Source organism: Carya illinoinensis, chromosome 1 (genome assembly GCF_018687715.1).
Source record: "Carya illinoinensis cultivar Pawnee chromosome 1, C.illinoinensisPawnee_v1, whole genome shotgun sequence".
In the NCBI taxonomy this organism is placed as follows: domain Eukaryota; kingdom Viridiplantae; phylum Streptophyta; class Magnoliopsida; order Fagales; family Juglandaceae; genus Carya; species Carya illinoinensis.
Genome location: NC_056752.1, coordinates 10357873 through 10380684, shown reverse-complemented (window position 1 = coordinate 10380684; position 22812 = coordinate 10357873). Strand labels below are relative to the sequence as shown.

The window sequence follows — 22812 nt, the reverse complement described above, 5'->3', positions numbered from 1 at the left end:
CAATATTATCTTATAAAATTATTTGTGCAATCCTATATCCATGCTTCTTATTTTTATTTTAACGTTATTTGAAAGTTTATACACCACACATAATCTTTATGACATAATTTAATTTGTAATATTTAGATTTTAAAATTTATCTTTTATATTAAATTTTACCACACAAATAGTATAATATATCATGTGGATGTTATTTGGTATAAAAATATTTAAATAGAATTATTATATTTTAAATAATTGTACGAAACGTGTATTTCCTATAATTATAAATAGTATTTGATATTTCTCTATCATTGTTAGTTTACATAAACCTTCAAAATATCACTAAGTCCACGTGGTTGCCCCTGATGCAATTAGGCTAGCATGTTTTCTTCACTTGCCTAGCTGGCAGGCACAGCCGATCAACGTCCCACCAATGATAGCATGATAGGCATGCATGAAATACGAGAGCTTGAAACGAATTGAACGTGAGAAATTCTTTTTGCAGTCGGGAGATACAATCAGCGTGCAATCGACTGTAAAAAAAAATTAATACAAGATTTACATGAAAAAAAATTGTTTTTATAACTTTTTATAATTCATGTAAGTCCTATTGAATATAAAAAAAAATAATTATTCATTCCGTACAGCCGACTGTACGCTGACTGCATATGACGACTGTATGTAGCAAAGCTGAACGAAGATGGCCGCTTGGTACATAAAGAGAGATGTGATATTGTATCATGTCAGTTCAATTTGTTCTATTTTTTTCTCTCTCCGCGTCATTCTCCCTTTTTCTTCCTCTTCTGTTGCAAACCCAGGTTGCCATCCTCAGCAAATACCTAGTGCCATCCTCAACCTCAAGAAACAACTGACGTCGTCACCATTTCCTTCCCTTATTGGCACCAAACAGTTGACGTGTCTCGATCTCTCTTTCTTTCATATTCCTTCTATTTTCTTTTCTTTTATCAACAACCAGACAGATTTGCGATCTTCCCTCTCAACAACTAAATAGAAAATAATTTTTTTTTTTTTTTCAACAACTAAACAGAGAGATATCCTGCAGTAGAGGACTATCGGCTACATTGTTTGGGCTATCAACAATAGGCCTACAACCCTGCCAGCCCAAGACTTTTTTTGGGTCGAACCTCACCCAACCCCAGCTAAGACAAGATGAAACTAACCTGACCTGACTCGATCTATTCGGATCAGGTTAAAAATTGTCAATAACTATGACATCGATCTTAGAGCAAAGAAAGACGAGATATAATTAAGTACAGAGGACAAAGAAAAGAAAGGGGGAAATTGATTCAAATAATAATAATAGTAATAATAATAATAATAAGAGAAAAAGAAAGAAACCCATGTAGTACACTATAATCTTGGTTTTGATTAACTCCAAAAAAAATTAAAATTAAAAACAAGTCACCCATGGAATGGAAGAAAACAAATTGAAACACCAACTCCTCAATTGTTCATCCAATATTTCTGATCTTCTGGCCCTTATTTATCATGATCCTCTTCCCATCATTCCATTCAAATAACTATTAGAATTATTCTTGTTGTTGGGATCTATTTCAAATCCTCAATAGGAAACAAAAGCCTCACACCAATACCACTCTCCTGCACCCCTTAATGAAGAGTATTCTTCCCATAGCCACTTTCAAACCCCTTGAGAGAAAAATTCAAAGTACTTGGCTTGAACTCTTGCAAGAAAACCCAGTACTTGAATATATCGTGCTTGATTTTGATACCATTATGGGCGTGAAAGAACTAAATCCTCTTGAAGTGATCCCAATCTTGAGCAGTTCCATGGCTGAGAGTTGGTTTGAAGTATTAGAGGATGAGCTAGGGTTTTAAGGGTGGGTTTTGTTGTCAGTATTAAAAGGTAACTCTACATATTTAGATATGCTGGTGCAATCCTGATCACCAAGTGGATATGACAAATTAAGATCTTGGCCCTGATGAATCTTAGGGTTTTGAAAAGCAGAGTGAGGAAGACCAGCCGGTGGGGTAGGATGATGAGGATGATAAAGAAGCAGGTAACTATCACGATCTCTAACAAATTAGAAACAGATAATTAATTTTTGTTAAAAAATGAAAAAGAATCAATAAATTTATAACATCAAAACCAGTTGAACACTCAGGAATCAGTTGTTTATAGATTCAAAAAAATAAAGTAACATAGAATCTTGGGAATTTGAAAAGGAGAAATAAATCGATGATAGAAATTATTGAGAAAAACTATTCAGATCTAAGAGGATGTGGAATGGTAAATAGAAAAAAGGAACCTTGCAAGGTTTGCCCTTGATGACAATGTAACCGTTCTTATGGATGGTACTGGCTTGCTGAGGATAAGTTTTGGAAGCTTCGACGTCTGTCTTGGACTCAAAGTGATGCTCCTCTCTATCAGACATGGCTCTCTACGCTAAGGAGATGTTAAGAGATTATGTGTTTGGAGAGAGGTTAGGGCTTGAGAAGAATAGCTTTGAGTAATGGGTGCTGGTTCTTTTTATCGGGTGATCGGTTTTGACCGATATCAAGGTTATGTTTGGATATAAAGTGTGACGCCCCCAAATCCCCACGCCCGAACATGGAGAAATCGAGACGTCCGGATGATGACATCACGGGTCACCACCCTAACGACGTGTGCCGAGTGTGTGCAAGGCAACATATGTGTACAGAGAAACACGCAGCGGATAACGAAAGTCATAGCTAAGTACCAGAATTTTTCTTAACATAATACAAGCTGATTAAAGCATACATAATAAAATATTACAAAACACAAATACAGTTTTAAAACCATAAAGAAAAGCATAACATCAGCAACCCGGCGGAGCCGCATCCTCGGGCTCAGCCTCCTCCTCCTCATCCTCATCTCCTGCACCAAAAGCTACGGAACCAAAAATGGTACCGCAGGTAAGTAAAACCCAAACACTACCAGATAAAAACACATAGAACTCAAATAACATGGATGCAAGAAAACCAATGCACATGCCCCGCAAAACCACATTTTTACCACGCACGCCAAAAACCCATTTGGCCCATTAAAAACATATTCTTAAAAACCACGCCTCGCCATTATCCCAGATAATGGCCCAAACCACCATTTTCCCAGAAAATGGATCAAAAGCCTCAAAACCAAACTAGCCATTTTCCCAGAAAATGGCCCGCATCCGAAAACTATAAAAACACACCGGTTATGCATGCACCATGATCTCCCCTAGGGATCATCCGCACACCCTGGCTATGTGCCACACCGCAGGTAAGGACCGCGCATGTGACACCTAAATGAGCGATGCCCAGACTCGCGCCCCGCGCGTACCTGGCCAGGCCATCCTCTAGCCCTCGCCAGCGAAGGGCCACGGAGTCGGTGAGTAGAGCGATGCCCAGACTCGCGCCCTGCGCGTACCTGGCCGGGCCATCCTCTAGCCCCGCTCCCGTCGTCGCCCAGCGACAACTCAGGGGACGTCACTCAGTATTATCCACTCCCGAGTGACCAGAGGAGCTCCACCGAGATAATAATCCATCCCGGCTTGGGCTCGTGAGACACACACACCCGAAAATCCAATCACGCCAGCAAAACAAGGTTTCTCAAATAAAATAAATACACATGCATGCGCCATGCAAATGCAATTATCAACGCACAAAACAAACAACCAATCATAAAACAATAAATCAAGCAACTCCGTCCTCCATCCATCCGACCCCCGAACTCCTCGGACTCAGTCCGGAATCAACCAACCAGCAAATTAAATAATTGAAAGAGCAATATATATTTAAATCTGAAAATAGGGTTTGAAAAATACTTACAGCGCTATATGGCAATTTTAGAAAACAAGCGGCGTTGCAAACGGCGCTGGAAAAGCAACGTCACAGTGAAAATTCACTGTGGCCGTGGGTTGTGAAAAACCCACTTTTGAACGGGGACAAACTAGGACACGAAATTGATAGGAAATGGTCTAGGGATGGTTGTGAAGCTATTGGAAGTGATGAACGGCCGTAGGTGGCGGCGGAATCGCCGGAAATGGCCGGAAAACGCAAATCGAAAACTAAGCTCGTAGGAGCTGTTCCGGTGGTCGTTGGAGGCCGGAAATTGGTGGGTTAGGACGGCAAGGAGTCGGTGATGAAGTGGTGAAGAAGTGGTGGCCGGAGGTGGAGCGACGGCTGCGGATCGGAGCAAAATCAGTGGAGGCTTTGGAGAGCTTTTCCGGCCAAACGGCCGGCCGGTTGGGGGTGGGCTTTGGAGGGGTGGTGCGCCGGAGGGAGGGGAAGAAAATGGGACCGGTGGCGAGCCAAATGGTGGCCGGACGGCGGTGGGCCGGTAGAGAGAAGGTATCGGCGTGAGGGAGAGGGAGGAGAGAGAGAGAGTCGATCGGGGGGGTTCGGACGCGGGAGCAGGAAGGAAAAAAGAAAAAGAAGAAAAAAGAAAAAGAAAAGAAAAGGAAAAGAAGGGAAAAAGAAAAAAGGAAAAAGAGAAAAAGAAGAGAAAAAGGAAAAGAGCTGTAGGGAAAGGATGAGGTCCAATCCTCACTCCGGGAAAACGAAACAAACCGCCGAAAAAGATTAAAAACCACAAAAACAACTAAAAGAAATAAAACACAACATCAATTAAATAAAAAAAAACCAATTTTAAAATGCAAATAAATTAAAATAAATAACTAATATATTAATTAAAATAAAAACAATTATTTCAGTGAAAATACACTCAAAAGCGAGTCATCACATCCTTCCCTCCTTAAAAACAATTTCGTCCTTGAAATTGCAAATCAACCACCAACTTAAAACAAGCCACAAGAAAGCACATAAACCAACTGTGATCAAGATTAAGACACATACCTTCCTTATTCGAACAAATACGGGTACTGCTCTCTCATGTCCGCTGCTCGCTCCCAAGAGAAGTCTTGAGCTAACGGATCTCCCCAAGCCACTTTAACTAAAGGTATCGTCTTGGACCTCAACTGTTGCTCCTTCCAATCCAAAATCTGCGATGGAACAACTTCGTAAGTGAGATCTGGTTGCAACTGAATACCCGCTGGGTCGACGAAGCGTGGCTCTTGCTGTCCAAAGCTCTTCTTCAGGGATGATACGTGGAAGACATCATGAACATCCCCAAAATAATCTGGCAAAGCAACTCTATAGGCGACGGACCCTACTCTCTCCAAAATCTGAAAAGGGCCGACGTACCTCGGATCCAACTTCCTCTTCTTACCAAAACGCTTAACACCTCTCATGGGAGAGACTTTAAGGTAAACCCAATCACCAACTTCGAAAGACAACTCTCTCCTCCTGGTGTCAGCGTAGCTTTTCTGGCGACTCTGAGCTGCCGCCATTTTGTCTCTGATGATCCGGACTTGGCTTTGTATTTCTTGAATTATTTCGGGTCCAATTACCCTACTCTCCCCAACTTCATCCCAATACAAGGGCGACCTACACTTTCTCCCATAAAGAGCTTCATAGGGAGCCATCTGAATGGTCGCATGGAAGCTGTTATTGTAGGCAAACTCGATGAGCAGCAAATGATTTTCCCAACTCCCTTGGAATTCCAGGACACATGCTCGCAACATGTCTTCTAGGGTCTGAATGGTGCGCTCTGACTGGCCGTCTGTCTGCGGGTGATAAGCAGTACTGAACTTCAACTTAGTACCCAAAGCTGCCTGCAAACTCTTCCAGAACTGCGATGTGAACCTCGGGTCTCGATCCGACACTATACTCTTTGGTATGCCGTGTAGCCGTACTATCTCCTTGACATACAAACGGGTCAACTTACCCAAAGAGTCGGTGTTATTAACAGGCAGAAAATGAGCGCTCTTCGTTAACCGGTCCACAATCACCCAAACAGAATTCTTCCCACTAGGTGTTCTCGGCAAACCCACTACGAAGTCCATCGTGATATCATCCCACTTCCACTCAGGAATAGGGAGGGGTTGGAGCATACCTGCAGGTCTCTGATGCTCGGCCTTTACCTGACGGCATGTGTGACATTTCTCCACATATAAGGCAACGTCCTTCTTCATTCCATCCCACCAGTAATTTTTCTTCAAGTCCCGATACATCTTTGTACTGCCGGGATGAACTGAATAAGGGGCCGCATGAGCTGCCGCCATGATCCGTTCTTTGAATTCTGAGTCTTTAGGGACCACTCTGCGATCTCGGAACCGAAGTATCCCATCATTATCCATGCTATAATGCAACGGCCCTCGAGATTTTCTGACTCTTTTTCTGATGATCAGCAGCTTCGGATCCTTCCTTTGGAGAGTCTTCAATTCTTCAAAATCAGTTACCCGAATATCAAGAACTGAAGATAAAATCTCCACTTGCTGCGAACTCTCTATAAGGAGCCTTCTCATCCCATAAAGCAACGAATCCATTTCTGACGGTTCGGCTTCATCTTCCAAATGAGACTTCCGGCTCAAAGCATCAGCAACTATATTAGCCTTCCCCGGGTGGTACTTGATCTCACACTGATAGTCACTGATTAGCTCCAGCCATCGCCTCTGCCTCATATTCAGATTTTTCTGGGAAAACAAATGCTTCAAACTCTTGTGATCAGTAAATACCTCGCAAGCTTCCCCATACAAGAAGTGCCGCCAAATCTTAAGGGCAAAAACAATCGCAGCCAATTCTAGATCGTGCGTCGGATAATTCTTTTCGTGGTCCTTTAGCTGACGAGATGCATAGGCTACAACCCGTCCTTCCTGCATAAGGACAAAACCCAAACCGAACTTAGACGCATCACTGAAGACTACGAATGGCTTATGCGGTTCTGGGAGTGCTAACACTGGTGCCGTTGTCAACCTGTTTTTCAATTCCTGGAAGCTTCTCTCACACTTCTCTGACCAAACAAATTCTGTATTCTTCCGAGTCAAAGCTGTGAGAGGTCCGGATAGGCGAGCAAAACCCTCTACAAATCTTCGATAGTAACCGGCGAGCCCCAAGAAACTCCTGATCTCACGTACTGTAGTCGGGCGCTGCCATGACAAAATGGCTTCTACCTTACTAGGATCAACTGCCACTCCGCCCCGGGAAATTACATGCCTAAGAAATTTAACTTCCTCCAACCAGAACTCACACTTGCTGAGCTTGGCGTATAGCTGGTGTTCTCTCAATCTCTCAAGTACCAGACTAAGATGATACACATGCTCTTCAACATCTCGGGAATAAATCAGTATATCATCAATAAATACTACCACAAAGGAATCCAGATAAGGTCAAAACACTCGATTCATCAAATCCATGAAAGCTGCAGGGGCATTAGCTAACCCAAACGGCATCACCTTAAATTCATAATGCCCATACCTCGACCTAAAAGCAGTTTTAGGCACATCCTGGTCTTTGATTCTCAATTGGTAGTATCCCGACCTCAGATCAATCTTAGAGAACACGGCTGCTCCTTGAAGCTGGTCAAACAAATCATCAATCCGCGGGAGAAGATATTTATTTTTGATTGTCACCTTGTTCAATTCCCGATAGTCAACGCACATACGGAGGGTTCCATCTTTCTTTTTAACAAATAAAACTGGTGCACCCCACGGCGACGTACTAGGCTGAATAAATCCCTTCTCTACCAATTCTTGCAACTGAGTCTTCAACTCTTTCAATTCAGCCGGTGCCATGCGATAAGGAGCTTTATGCACAGGAGCCGCTCCAGGTTCCAAGTCTATAACAAACTCCATCTCCCGAACAGGGGGTAGTCCGGACAAGTCATCCACAAACACATCGGGGAACTCTTCCACAACTGGAATGTCTGCCAAAGACTTCTTCTCAGACGGCGTGGACACCATCTGCACCAAGAATGCATCCGCTCCCCATGCAATCTCTCGTCTTGCCTGAATCGCCGATATAATCATTGGCTTTTCTTTTAATCTACTCCCCGCAAATTCCAGACAATCACCATCTGGAAGCTGAAAGCTAATTATCCGACTTCTGCAATTAATACTCGCAGAATATCGGTATAGCCAATCCATCCCGAGGATGATATCAAAACCCAACAGCTTGAACACCACCAAATCAGCATCCAGGAATCTTCCCTCAAAATTTAACGGGCATCCCAAAGCAACCTTGGAACACCACACCATCTCACCATCGGGTAGAGCCACTACCATAGACTTCGGCAACGGCTCCGTGACCAAATTACACACCCGAGCAAACGTGGAAGACACAAACGATCGTGAAGCACCGGAATCAAACAAAGTACAAGCATAAAACTCATACAAACGAACTCTTCCTGAACCAAACACATCAACCCATGAAATCCAAAAAGCAAAGAATAAACCAAAAACACCGAAAGAAATAAATCCTACTTAAAATTATATTAATCCATACCTGTGATTACTCCAGCATCATGGGTCGCTGGTGCCTCATCATCCACCTCTCCGGGTGTGACAGCATAAACCCGGGCTTGCACTGTTTGTCTCGGGTTTGTCCTTCCACCGTGTCTACCTCCACGGCTTCCTTGAGCTGCTCTTGGACATTCTCGGGCAAAGTGACCCTGCTGGCCACAATTATAACATCGAGCCCCACCAGAAGGGCACTCACCCACATGGGCTCTGTTACAAACTCCGCATACAGGCACACGTCCCCCCATGCGAACACTTGAGGATGCTTGCGGTCGAGTCCCGGTCCGCTGAACAAATTTCTGAGACGAACCCGAGCTGCTTCCTTCACCAGAAAAACTCCGCCTCTTATGCCCTGGAGGGGAGCCCATACTCAGATTGTTTTCTCATTCCACCAGGGTGGCCACATCCACTAATTCCTGAAAAGTGGATATCCGATGGCTGACCACCATACGGCGTATGTCATGACGCAGCCCCTCCTGGAAACGATCTAGTCGCATCTCCTCAGTGGCGACAAGGTGAGGAGCAAACCGCTCAAGTTCTATGAACCTCCGAGCGTATAGTTCCACTGTCGCACCCCCTTGGACCAGATTGGAGAACTCTCTTGCCTTTTGCTTCCTTACCGTTGCAGGAAAGAAGCGGTCATTGAACTCCTTCTTGAAACGCTGCCAGGTCACCGCAGCGAAAGATCCCAATTCAGATTCCAACAGCACCCTCTTGGTATCCCACCAATTAGAAGCGGTACCTTGCAAGAGATAGCTGGCGTAGAGTACTTGCTGCGCCTCAGTGCATCCACACACCTCAAAAGTTTTCTCCAGATCTTTGATCCATTTTCCAGCCTGAAGTGGATCCTCATTTCCAGTGAAGTGTGGAGTCCTATGCGCTAGGAAGCGCTCATAGGTGCATCCAGCTTGCACCATGCTACTGGACCCACCTGGATACATCCAAGGCCCTCCCTGATATGGCCAAGGACCTCCTGGTTGTGGCCAAAACCCTCCTTGTTGCGGACAAGGCTCTCCTGACGGTGGATAAGGTCCTCCTGATGGTGGCCAAGGACCCCCTTGTGGTGGCCAAGGTCCTTGTGGTGGCCAAGGCCCTGTCTGTTGAGACCTCGCACTCTGTTGCATAAACTCTGTCATCTGCCGTATGGCTTCGGCTATGGAGTCATCCCTGGAGGTATTGGCCCGTGACTCCTGAGTATTTTTCCTTGGTCTCCCCATAATCCTGCCACAACACCACTCTTGACCCTCCTTTAAGAAAACAAATAAAACCATCATAAAACCAACAAAACAAAAACAACACTACACCGCAAGAAACAAAAGAAACCAGCTTGCAAAACATAACCAAATAAATACAAACAAACAAACAAGCTCAAACAAATAAAACAAATAAAACAACTATACTTAACATAAATTTTAAAACACAACTTTAAAAAACATTCTGGTACTGCCTACGAGACATGTGGTTTTACCTAGAGCTAAACCGCTCTGATACCACCTGTGACGGCCCCAAATCCCCACGCCCGAACACGGAAAAATTTAGACGTCCGGATGATGACATCACGGGTCACCACCCTAACGACGTGTGCCGAGTGTGTGCAAGGCAACATATGTGTACAGAGAAACACGCAGCGGATAACGAAAGTCATAGCTAAGTACCAGAATTTTTCTTAACATAATACAAGCTGATTAAAGCATACATAATAAAATATTACAAAACACAAATACAGTTTTAAAACCATAAAGAAAAGCATAACATCAGCAACCCGGCGGAGCCGCATCCTCGGGCTCAGCCTCCTCCTCCTCATCCTCATCTCCTGCACCAAAAGCTACGGAACCAAAAATGGTACCGCAGGTAAGTAAAACCCAAACACTACCAGATAAAAACACATAGAACTCAAATAACATGGATGCAAGAAAACCAATGCACATGCCCCGCAAAACCACATTTTTACCACGCACGCCAAAAACCCATTTGGCCCATTAAAAACATATTCTTAAAAACCACGCATCGCCATTATCCCAGATAATGGCCCAAACCACCATTTTCCCAGAAAATGGATCAAAAGCCTCAAAACCAAACTCGTCATTTTCCCAGAAAATGGCCCGCATCCGAAAACCATAAAAACACACCGGTTATGCATGCACCATGATCTCCCCTAGGGATCATCCGCACACCCTGGCTATGTGCCACACCGCAGGTAAGGACCGCGCATGTGACACCTAAACGAGCGATACCCAGACTCGCGCCCCGCGCGTACCTGGTCAGGCCATCCTCTAGCCCTCGCCAGCGAAGGGCCACGGAGTCGGTGAGTAGAGCGATGCCCAGACTCGCGCCCTGCGCGTACCTGGCCGGGTCATCCTCTAGCCCCGCTCCCGTCGTCGCCCAGCGACAACTCAGGGGATGTCACTCAGTATTATCCACTCCCGAGTGATCAGAGGAGCTCCACCGAGATAATAACCCATCCCGGCTTGGGCTCGTGAGACACACACACCCGAAAATCCAATCACGCCAGCAAAACAGGGTTTCTCAAATAAAATAAATACACATGCATGCGCCATGCAAATGCAATTATCAACGCACAAAACAAACAACCAATCATAAAACAATAAATCAAGCAACTCCGTCCTCCATCCATCCGACCCCCGAACTCCTCGGACTCAGTCCGGAATCAACCAACCAGCAAATTAAATAATTGAAAGAGCAATATATATTTAAATCTGAAAATAGGGTTTGGAAAATACTTACAGTGCTATATGGCAATTTTAGAAAACAAGCGGCGTTGCAAACGGCGCCGGAAAAGCAACGTCACAGTGAAAATTCACTGTGGCCGTGGGTTGTGAAAAACTCACTTTTGAACGGGGACAAATTAGGACATGAAATTGATAGGGAATGGTCTAGGGATGGTTGTGAAGCTATTGGAAGTGATGAACGGCCGTGGGTGGCAGCGGAATCGCCGGAAATGGCCGGAAAACGCAAATCGGAAACTAAGCTCGTAGGAGCTGTTTCGGTGGTCGTTGGAGGCCGGAAATGGGTGGGTTAGGACGGCAAGGAGTCGGTGATGAAGTGGTGGCCGGAGGTGGAGCGACGGCGGCGGATCGGAGCAAAATCCGTGGAGGCTTTGGAGAGCTTTTCCGGCCAAACGGCCGGCCGGTTGGGGGTGGGCTTTGGAGGGGTGGTGCGCCGGAGGGAGGGGAAGAAAATGGGACCGGTGGCGAGCCAAATGGTGGCCGGACGGCGGTGGGCCGGTAGAGAGAAGGTATCGGCGTGAGGGAGAGGGAGGAGAGAGAGAGCCGATCGGGGGGTTCGGATGCGGGAGCAGGAAGGAAAAAAGAAAAAGAAGAGAAAAGAAAAAGAAAAGAAAAAGAAAAGAAGGGAAAAATAAAAAAGGAAAAAGAGAAAAAGAAGAGAAAAAGGAAAAGAGCTGTAGGGAAAGGATGAGGTCCAATCCTCACTCCGGGAAAACGAAACAAACCGTCGAAAAAGATTAAAAACCACAAAAACAACTAAAATAAATAAAACACAACATCAATTAAATAAAAAAAAAACCAATTTTAAAATGCAAATAAATTAAAATAAATAACTAATATATTAATTAAAATAAAAACAATTATTTCAGCGAAAATACACTCAAAAGCGGGTCATCACATAAAAATAGTTTTAACTCATCTTAATTCATCTCATCTAATTATTATAATTTTTTTAATTTTTACAAAATAATATAATAAATAATTCAATTTTTTCAAATTTTAAAATAATAATATTATTAAAAAAATAATATTTTAAAAATATTTTATTCAATTTTTAACTTTCATTTAAAATCATCTCATCTCACCTTATTATTTACACCTCTAAGTGTAATAAACTCGGCATTAGGTTAGACCAGATAAACCCGACTTTAGTCAGGTGGGCCCACGTTGAACCTCTTGAATTGATCAAACTAGGCCCCTCTTTGTAGAGGCCTACTCAGCAACTCAACAGAACCGCAGCACGGCGGAACTAGCCTAGAGGTCTCAATCTAGGGTTCGGGATAGTGAAGTAGGGGGAGGGGGACATGCCCCCCGGGGGAAAGTGAGAGAGAAATAAAAGAATTATAGAGGAGAGTGAGGAAGGGCAAGACAGGCAGGTAAGTGAAATAAAAGATTAAAAAAAAATACCAAAAGGAAAGTGGAGGGAGGGACTGGAAGCGGGGAAGTAAAATAAAAGATTAAAAAAAAAAAACAATACCAGTTCATGAATCCTTTGGATCCTTTTGTCTCCTTATGACCTATGAGTTTTGTTACGTATAAGTAGGCCTGTTCATCTAGGCCAGATTTTTTCAGAACTCGGATAACCGGGTTTCCGGTTATGGTTTTCGGTCCGGATTTATCTGAGCCGAAACCCATATTTATAAAAACCAGAAGCATCCTGTCCGGACCCGGGTATAAAACCGGGTTCTGTATTATACCCGGTTAGTAATCGGGTTTGTTTATAATGCCCAAAACCAATGAATTCGGTCGCCTGTCTCTCTCTCTCTCTCTCTCTCTCTCTCTCTCTCTCTCTCTCTCTCTCTCTCTCTCTCTCTCTCTCTCTCTCTCTCTCTCTCTCTCTCTCTCTCGTTAGAAATCCTAACCTTAGCAAAAATTAGAAACCCTAACTTCCCTCCATGTAATCTTGCCGCCATCTCTCTCTCGTCGTCGCTGTTGGCCGAACGTCAATCAGTTACCCTCTCTCTCTCTCTCTCTCTCTCTCTCTCTCTCTCTCTCTCTCTCTCTCTCTCTCTCTCTCTCTCTCTCTCTCAGGTAAACCTCTATCTCTCACTTCGATAACCCTCTCTCTCACACTTCGATAACTCCTCACCCTTCTCTCTCTCTCTCTCTCTCTCTCTCTCTCTCTCTCTCTCTCTCTCTCTCTCTCTCTCTCTCTCTCTCTCTCTCTCTCTCTCTCTCTCTCTCTCTCTCGCGGTGAACCCTAGCTTTGTTATGTGCATATTTTCAACCCTAACAAGCTTCCTCTACCTGATTGTCGAAACCCTAGGATTTGGCTGCTATCTCTTTTCACTGTTGTGTCTGTCTCGATCGCCGGTGAGCTATAGGTAAGTATCTCTCCCGATCTGTGAACAATGAATGTAAATGTGGTAGATCTAGTGATTTGGTGAATTGAGTCTCTTTGTGCTTGGATAGATTTGGTAGATCTAGTGATTTGTCCAATGGGATTTTTGGGCGAACTTGTCGATTGGGTTGCAATATATAGGTAGAAAAAAGGCAAACCCAGATAGATTACAAATGTTCCAGTTCAAGTTCATATTTGAATCACTTTTTTATTTTTTTTTTCTTTTATTACTTTGTTGATCCAAGGAGTATTTGGGTATGTTTTGATGATAATGTTTAAATGTAAAAGATTTAAGGAAATATTTTTGTGGGTCAGATATGTGCTAGCATATTTACTATGAATAATTATTTTTGCATAGTTAAGGTCGACAACAAAAGCCATTAATTAATTCAATCGACCTTGGTAGGTATATATATAATAAGGTATGTATTCATTCAACATATATATATATATATATATATATATATATATGGACCAGTAGTTATTTAATTTGGTTTTAGAAAATGATCATTTAAATAAGAATTCAACTCCCTTTACATGGTTTAGCAAATCTTTTATGGAGGGGAGGTACTTGACCTATTACCAACCAATAAGGATATATAAAAGTAAGGACTTATCATATTCAGCTATTTGACATTCATGTGTCTCAGATCAGAAAGAAAGGAAAGATTTTTATAGATATATGTTGAAAGTGAGAGTTTGGGTAACTTGAAGTAGACAAATTTTCCTGATTTGTCTCTTTTTTGTTGTAAAAAATAGTTACTTGTTCCTACAAATGTAGAGACTCACATGAACAACTGAATTTGTGGTTCATAAATACTATGCAAAGAAAAAAAACAAACTGTAATTTTACCAATGTTCATTAGTTCTTTATGGGATTGCACCATGTCTCATACAGTAAGTACTCTTTGCATTTTTATGTTCTGTGGTTATAACTTTTTAAACCCTTATGCTAATCATATCAAAAGTGGTGGCTTGATTCTGTTTTTCTTTTGATGAACTGTAGGTGGATTGCAGATCAAAATGGGACTATTTTCATGATGATAGCAAATCAAAATCCTTCTATGATGATGTAGTAAATTAGTTCATGTTTTTTTTTTTTTTTTTTTTTTTTTTTTTGCATTGGAGTTTAATTGTTTTTTGCATTGGAGTTTAATTAAAACAATGTATGTGTTTTGTATTGTTCTAAGAAAATCTGTTCAAATAATATAGTATGTAGTGGGTTATTTTTATTTTTATTTTTACGTGCATTTAGTTATAAAGTTCATTAGTTGTTTATAGCCTTAACTATTTTTAACATAAATCTAGTTTCTCATTTTGATATTTTTAATCATTATGGACAATGATAAATATAGAGTTTTATATAACAAAAATTTTTTGCTTTTAAACATTGTTTCTTGAAAAAGTTGTAATAAAATATAGGATTTTTTATAAACATATTTTCCTGCAAAATCAATAATAACATACAGACTTAAAAAAAAAAAAAAAATCAGGTTCGACCCAGAATTTGGAATCCGGTTTTTTAAAATCCGGATTCATCCAGGTTCCGGACCGGATCTAACCCGGCTTAACCCAGTCCGGGTTGCGGCCCAGATTTGAGACCCGGGTTGGAACCCAGATGAACAGTCCTACGTATAAGTAAAGTTGCGTACTAATCTGCATACCAATACTAATTCATTCATACTTCAAATTTAAATTAGTAATATTTTTAATAAAATTTACTTTTTGACCAATCACATTAGATTAGTACACATATTAATGCACAATTATATTTACAACTAAATTTTTCCATGACCTATTATTTCCCTTGAATGAATTAACACTTGGAGGGCACCCACATGCGCAAGTGCTACAAACGTGGCCTAATTTTTAAGTTTTGAAATCCCAAAGACTGTTTCAATACCGGACTTTCAAGTTTCATAATGGTTTCCTGAATTTTTATTTTTATTAACTCATCAAAACTCTTAGGTCTTATTTAGTTATAATAAGATGAAATAAAAAATTTTTGTATAATAATAAGATAATTTGTAAATAATAATAAAATAATTTGAGTTAAAATATTTTACAAGATTTTGAAAAAAGAAAAAGAAAAAATTGAATAAAAATATTATAAAGTTGAAATATTATTATAATATAATATTTTTACTATTATTTTTATTTTGAGATTTGAAAAAATTAAATTATTTTTTGTGTTTAGTTAAAAGTTTAAAAGAGTTGTAATGATTAGATAATGATCAGATGAAAAGGTTAAAAATTTAAAATTTTAAAATTAAAAAGTTTATATTTGTAATGTATTTAGATATTAAAAAGAGATGAGATAGATTAAAACCATCTATAAAACCAAACGAGACCTTAATCAAGGCCTAGATATTTTTTCAAAATAACTGGAATAACTAACTATTCTCAAATAACTAGATTGGTATATAAATAAATCTAAAATGTAGTAGCTATTCATGAAATAAATAAAGTCACATGCATACGATGCTAATCGAGATTCGAGGATGGGCTTGCTATGGTTTCCCCTTGGGCTGGGTGTTGTCGTACTTGGGTTCAAGTTTCACTAACTAGAGCTTATGCTGATCCACGGTGCTGGACAATCTAACCAATGAAATTCATACACAAGTATTGAGGATGAAATAGGAGAATATTGCTTGTTAACACATATCGCAAATGACCTGAAAAAGGGTCAAATGGAAGATACAACTTCAAAATATATTAAGACCAAGGGCATGTTTTAATGCTTAAAATATTTCAAAATTTTATAAATAGTAGTGAAATAGTTTGAATGGACATGAATGAATAAATAAAGTTAAAAAGTTGTTTTAATAAAATTTTTGTTTTAAAATTTATAACAGTTGTACTGATTTTTATATTTAAATAATAATTAGGTAATGATTAGATGAAAAGTTTAAAATTTGAAATAAAGAAGTATTTTATATTTGAATGATGTTTGAGAATGAAGTTACGAGAAACTTTAAAAATTTGTAAATTTTGGAGTGTTTGGTGTGCATGGAGTCCTTGAAATTCTACAATCCCTCTCATTCCGTTGACTTGGTTTGCATTGTAACGCACGCTATCTCATAAAAAAAAACTTGAAAATTTCTTATGTAAATAGTAACTCGATCCATGCATAGTACAAAGAGAAACTCTTGAAACAGGTGTAAAATTAAGATTTACACCCTCCAATCAAAGAGAGACACGTCAGTAATTTCAAGAGCTATACGGTAGACCCAATAATACCAACATTGTTCTCCCTTAGTCGTCTCTCTCCTCACTCTCATCAAACTCTTCCTTTGCAAAAGCTCTCTCTCTCTCTCTCTCTCTCTCTCTCTCCCCCCCCTAAACTCGAATCTCTGCCAGTCTCTCTCTCCTTAACAAATGAATAATAGATGAATGTTAATGTAAAAAGAAAGAAATATAAGATATTTAGCTCTTTAATTAAACAATCTGGGTTTTATTGATTAAGCTTTTTCTTCCACATTCAAAACTTCAAGATTGGGTTTGAGATTGTCACAAGTAGCAACTCATGGCTATTTCTGGGTAGTGTTTACTTATTATCACAGGTTGGGATGTTTCTAGGCAACTCATGGCAAGTAGAACGGAAAGTGAGAGAGACCAAATAGGCTGGACTTTTGAGAGTGAGAGAGCGCTCTTGAGAGCGATGGAGGAGGAAAGAGATTGGGAGGGAGAGGACAAGGGGGTGAGATGGGATTTTTGTTAGGGAGACGTATTCACTCCATGCAACTCTATTTTTTATTTTGATTGAATTCTTACATGTTTTATTATTATTAGTGGGTGTAAAATGAAGTTGCACACCCATCCGACTGCTAGCCACACAATTCTTTTCTATCCGAAGTTGGTGTAAAGTGGGGTTTGATAGCAACCAATAGGAATATTACATGCATGCCTATCTTTAGTTGCTCAAATGAGGGCACCTGCATTGAAACATTATTGAGGAGATGAAATCAAGAGTAACTTGGGGCGTCAAAGAGGGTGGATTCATAACTTAGTAAAAATAGTGGATACTCAAGTGAGTTGTCATTCACTAATAAACTAGCCACCATTGTTTAGTTTAATTATTATGGTTGGCTTTATAATTATAATGTTGTTTTATGTTTTCTCTCAAGTTGGCCTCATGATTCATTCGATAGACAGTGTGATGGGTTTTAATAATTACGATGAAAGGATAGTCACTTTAGTATTGTAGTATTGTGCCTTCAAAACAACATTATGGTATTGTGATTGGTATTGTAGCGTTGTGCCTTAAAAGAATTGAATAAAAAAATCTTTTAAAGTTAAAAAGAATTGAATATAAAAGTTGTTTTAATATAATTTTTGTTTTAAAATTTATAAAAATTGTACTGATTTTTGTGCTTAAATAATGATTAGATAATAATTAAAAGAAAAGTTTAAAATCTGAAATAAAAAAATATTTTATATTTAAATGATGTTTGAGAATAAAGTTTCGATAAAGTTTGAAAATTTGTAAATTTTGAAATGTTTGATGTGCACAGAGTCGTTGAAAAGTTAAAAATTTCTTATGTGAATGGTAACTTGACCCATGCAAAGTACAAAAAGTTCTTTTCTATCTAGAGTTGGTGTAAACTGGGGTTTGGCAGCAACCAATGGGAATCTTACATGCCTTCCTGACTTTAGTGGCTCAAATGAAAGCACCTGCACGAAAACATTATCGAGGAAACATTATCGAGGAGATGAAATCACCATCAACGGTTTACACCCCAGAGGAGTCAAAGTGTTTGGATTCATAACTTAGAGAGTCAAAATGGTGGATTCTCAAGTTATCATTCACTAATAAACTAGTCACCATTGTTTAGTTTAATTATTATGGTTGGTTTCGTAATTATAATGTTGTTTTATGTTTTCTCTCATGTTGGCCTCATGATTCATACGATAGACAGGGTGATGGGTTTTAATAATTAGTCACTTTAGTATTGTAGTAGTTGCCTTCAAAACATCATTGTAGTATTGTGATTGGTATTATAGCATTGTGCCTTAAAAATAGTGTGTTTGGATTAATGTAATTTGGAAAGTGTATTTTTATTATGATATGAAGTTATTTGAAGTCAATTGTGGAGGGGGTTGTCTCATATGTGTAGTTGTTAAGAACAACTATTGCTTTGTTAACTAGATGTATAATTTATTTATTTGCTTAAATTTATGTGTTAATGAGAGGTGATTATTTTTAAGTACAGTGATAATGGAGGAATGAGACTATAATGGCTGAAGGAGGACAAACATGACATGGTCACATGATTTCAAGAAGGGAAACTAGAGAGTGTGTTGCATGCATGTAAGGAATGTGTTGTTTAAATTTATGTATTGATGGAAGTTATTTTTTTAAAAGTATAATGATCATTAAAGGTGCCTGCCACCCCCTGCTTGGGTGGCGTGGGCAACCCTGCCCAGGTGGCTGAGCTTAAACATATATATATATATATATATATAATAATTTCATTACCAAAAGACGTCGTTTTGGTAACAAAATTATTTTTATTTTAAACAATGACATCGTTTTTTTTTTTTTGGGTTAACTTAACCCGAGCTCCTCCTCCGAGTGACCCTCACTTCCTCTCCCCCCCTCCCCCCTCTCTCCAATTATTTCTTTGTAGGGGATGGGAGGGGTGAATGGAGCAGGAGTCTACCTTCCCCCCCTCTTCCCCCCCTCTTCCCCCCCCGCCCCCCCTAACTGATATGGGGGCCCTATCTCTATTGTGCAGGGCAGATTCTATATAGGGGGACCTCACCGTCTGCCCACTGGGGTTACGGGTAAGGAATGGGGCAATCTCACCCTATAGGGTGCAAGTAGAACCCCTGATGATAATGGAGGAAAGAGACTAGAAAGTATGGTATACTGCATGCATGTAAGAATTACTCCAAGCATTGCAGATTGATCATTACTCCTTGAGATGATGTGAAAGTGATATTTGAGATTAACAAGCAAGAAAATGCATTATGTCATTATATAATATTGATAAGCAAGAATTCCTAGACATTACTCAATACGATACAAAAAATTTAGAATGCTTAAAATACATTGTTATGTGTGTTGGCAAACCTTCTACCAGATTTCTCAAGTCCCAAAGGGAACTGCCCAAACCACAACTAAATTACATTATTAACTAGAAAATCATACTTTGGATACATAATATGTAATAAAAATAAATACAAAGCAACACCATGACAACAAAAGTGTTACCCTATGCCTTGTAATCTCCAATCGATGCTTGGTTGCTTCAATCTCTATTGTAGCTCTAACTATAGTTAATTTTAGCTCTAGAGTTGAATAGGATCAACTTTGACATCTAAATATTCATTTATCTCTGGTTGATGTTTAAACAACATTTTCCCGTAATCAAAAAGCTCTGGGTCACCCAACAAAAATATTTACACGATCTCCCAAATTGCGAACCATAAGAAACCATCAAAATCTTAACACGATATGCAACATACAACAATGGAGTAATAAGTGAACTTTTCATTTCACTTTCCAATATCTACACATAAAAAATCTGTGTTCATAATTGTATTCCTTATCAAAATTCTTCATGTATGCTTTTTCATCACAATAATAGTATGGATCCTCAAATGATGATGTGGATGTGGATGTTGATGTTTATGACATTCTGTCACTATTTGATCCCTAACGAGAAACAACCACTAGGGGTGTATAGATTCCGAGGGAACCAACTATCAACTATCAAAATCAGTCGTCGGTGGAGAATCGGTTGGTCAAAGGTTGAAAATGTTAGAAATTGACGTCAGTTAGTTTGATTCCGATTTGAACCATATTCAAACCTACAAACCGACTGATATATTATATATTATTTTACTCTTATATAAAACGACACTGCTTAATTTAGGTGAGTTACATGACATCACTTTACAACTAAGTTTTAGAAAAAAAAAAAATTAATAAGAAACAACGACTTCACAACATCCCTTGCATTTTCTCTCTCCTTTTAGTTCACATGATCGATTTCATACTAAAAATATTGGATTAACGAGGTAAGTAACTTGATCATAAATTATGATTAGCATACATTAGCTAATTATATATATTATTAAAGTCAGCTCTTTGTAAGCAAGCGTTTACATACCTCACATGTTACGATATTTGTAAGCACGTCATTTATCATGTTTCATTCCGCATATTATAGTTATGTATATATTATGCATCTCACATTGCATAAGACACTTAACCTTTCATTAAATCAAGTGTAAGAAAAGTTCAGAACGGTTAATTAGATGGTCATCTAGATACATGGTACCAATCTGATTTATGGGCGGAAATGCAAACTACAGAGCTAAGCGTGGTCTACCATAGCATGCTAGAATACTATTAGTGGCTCCCTTTACGGCAACGGGATGTGGGGCTAGTGCACAACTTTGCACACAGGGTTAAGTGTGTGGACTAGTGTGATAAGTATGATAAGTCAGATGATTCAAGACAAGTTAAGCACAACATAAACATATATATGAAAGATCATAATTTTAAGTTATCAGCATGAAATAGTTTATGAAAATCCTTATGTTAATTATGTTTACATTATTATAGGTTTCTTATTAAGTATTCGACTCATTTTAGTTTGTTTTATGTTTTTAAACTGTCCCAAGTTAGAATATTTATAAAGCAAGAGTTGCAGGATGAGACTTAGTCCAGAGATGTGTAATAATGACTTAGATCATGTACAAATATTTTTAAGTTATGATTTTTTATGGTACGGATTTTAATAAATGTTTCTACACACTTTTATTTATGATTCTAGTATTTTAATACAAAACGACTCTATGTATTATAAGGAATTTTTGTACTTGACACTTCTTTTAGAAGAAAAGAAAATATTTTCAAATCAAGTTCAATAGTAGCACTTCGGCTTTCCCAATAATCTCTAAAAGTAACTTCATTATTAAACCTGAAGAGCGGTGTGTTACACTAGCCCCACTCTAGCAAGTAAATCATTCCATTAGATCATGAAGCAAATATGTTGAAATTTGAATTTTGTGGTCAGTTGTTGTTTTTTTTTTTAATTTATCAAAATTCCTTATGAAATAATAGATTGTATATAAACCAACCAAATTTAGACACCCGTAACATACCTACAATTGAACTTCATTCCCTATTTCAAAATCAAAACCATCCAAGCAAACCATTGCTCCAAACCGTTGTAGTTGTGGTTCTCTGAATAGACCCACGACCATGTCATGGTCTGGGGGTTTGCATAGAGAGCCACAACCACAACCAGTCATGGGTTTATGTAGAGACCCATGACCCATTGACATTGAATCTCAAAGCAAACCTACAACCATGTCATAGCTTGTGAGGATGCTTGTAGAGAATCTTCTTAAAGAAGAAGAATGAGGAGACGAAGAATGAGAATGAGAAGAAGAAGAAGAGCACGAGATAAAGAAGAGGGGCTAGGGTTGGCAATGAAGGACATGGAGGGAATCGAGAGATGGAGAGAGAAGTTAGGGTTTTCAAAGGATGGAGAAAAGGAATTAGGGTTTTTTAGGTTTATACATATTAAGGGTGGGAATATGTGACAAGACCTGTAAACTCAAAATAAACATGATACGAAATTAGTGAGTTTGAGTTTGATATTAACAAGTTCAGGTCAAGACAGATTGACCCATTAAGACATGATTTATAAACGTGTCAATAACGGGCAACCCGCTCAACCCAAAATCAACTCTTTTTGACCCATTTAGATTTTATTTTAAAATTACAATCTTATTATTGTTAAGCTGTAATATTAATATTTTTCAATATGCTTATATTTGTATTATTGTGATTGTAATTTTAGACCTATGCTTATATTTGTTATTGTAGGATTTGTAATATTAGTTTTATTATATGTTAAAATTTGAAAAATATTGATATTTTTTGTTAGTAAGTAGTTAAGGCTTAGTTTGGATATAGAAATGGTTTTATTTCATCTCATCTCATCATTACAACTTTTTCAAATTTTTACACAAAATATAATAAACAATTTAATTTTTTCAAATCTCAAAATAATAATATTAAAAAATAATATTCTAACAATATTTTATTCAACTTTCATCTAAAACCATCTCATCTCACTATCCAAGCTACACCTTATTCTTTTTAAAATATTGTGGCTATTAATAAATCTAGATTTTAACTTTTTATGTGAAATTATCTTAATAAGGTCAAATGGATTATGTGTATTAGTTTAACCAATTTACATGAAACGAGTTTAAATGAGTCATGTTGTGTTGATATATTTCTAAATAATTATTAAATAGGTCAAAATAGATAACACAATATGACCTTATGTAAATGGGTTGGGTTAGGATTTAAAAGTTTGATATGTTTAATTTAACAGGTTGGATTTGGGTTAACTTATATACTTGAATATTCAAGACT

At 38.9% G+C, this 22812-nt stretch overlaps 1 long non-coding RNA gene across 1 annotated transcript; it reads right to left on the bottom strand.

Annotated features, from left to right (window-relative positions):
- Nucleotides 1-741: 741 nt before the first annotated feature.
- LOC122310143 lies at nucleotides 742-2500 on the bottom strand. Its single transcript, XR_006242597.1, has 2 exons — nucleotides 2271-2500; nucleotides 742-2037 (listed from the first exon to the last, which is right to left on the bottom strand). It is a non-coding gene; the product is annotated as an uncharacterized LOC122310143 (long non-coding RNA).
- Between the last annotated feature and the right edge of the window lie 20312 nt (nucleotides 2501-22812).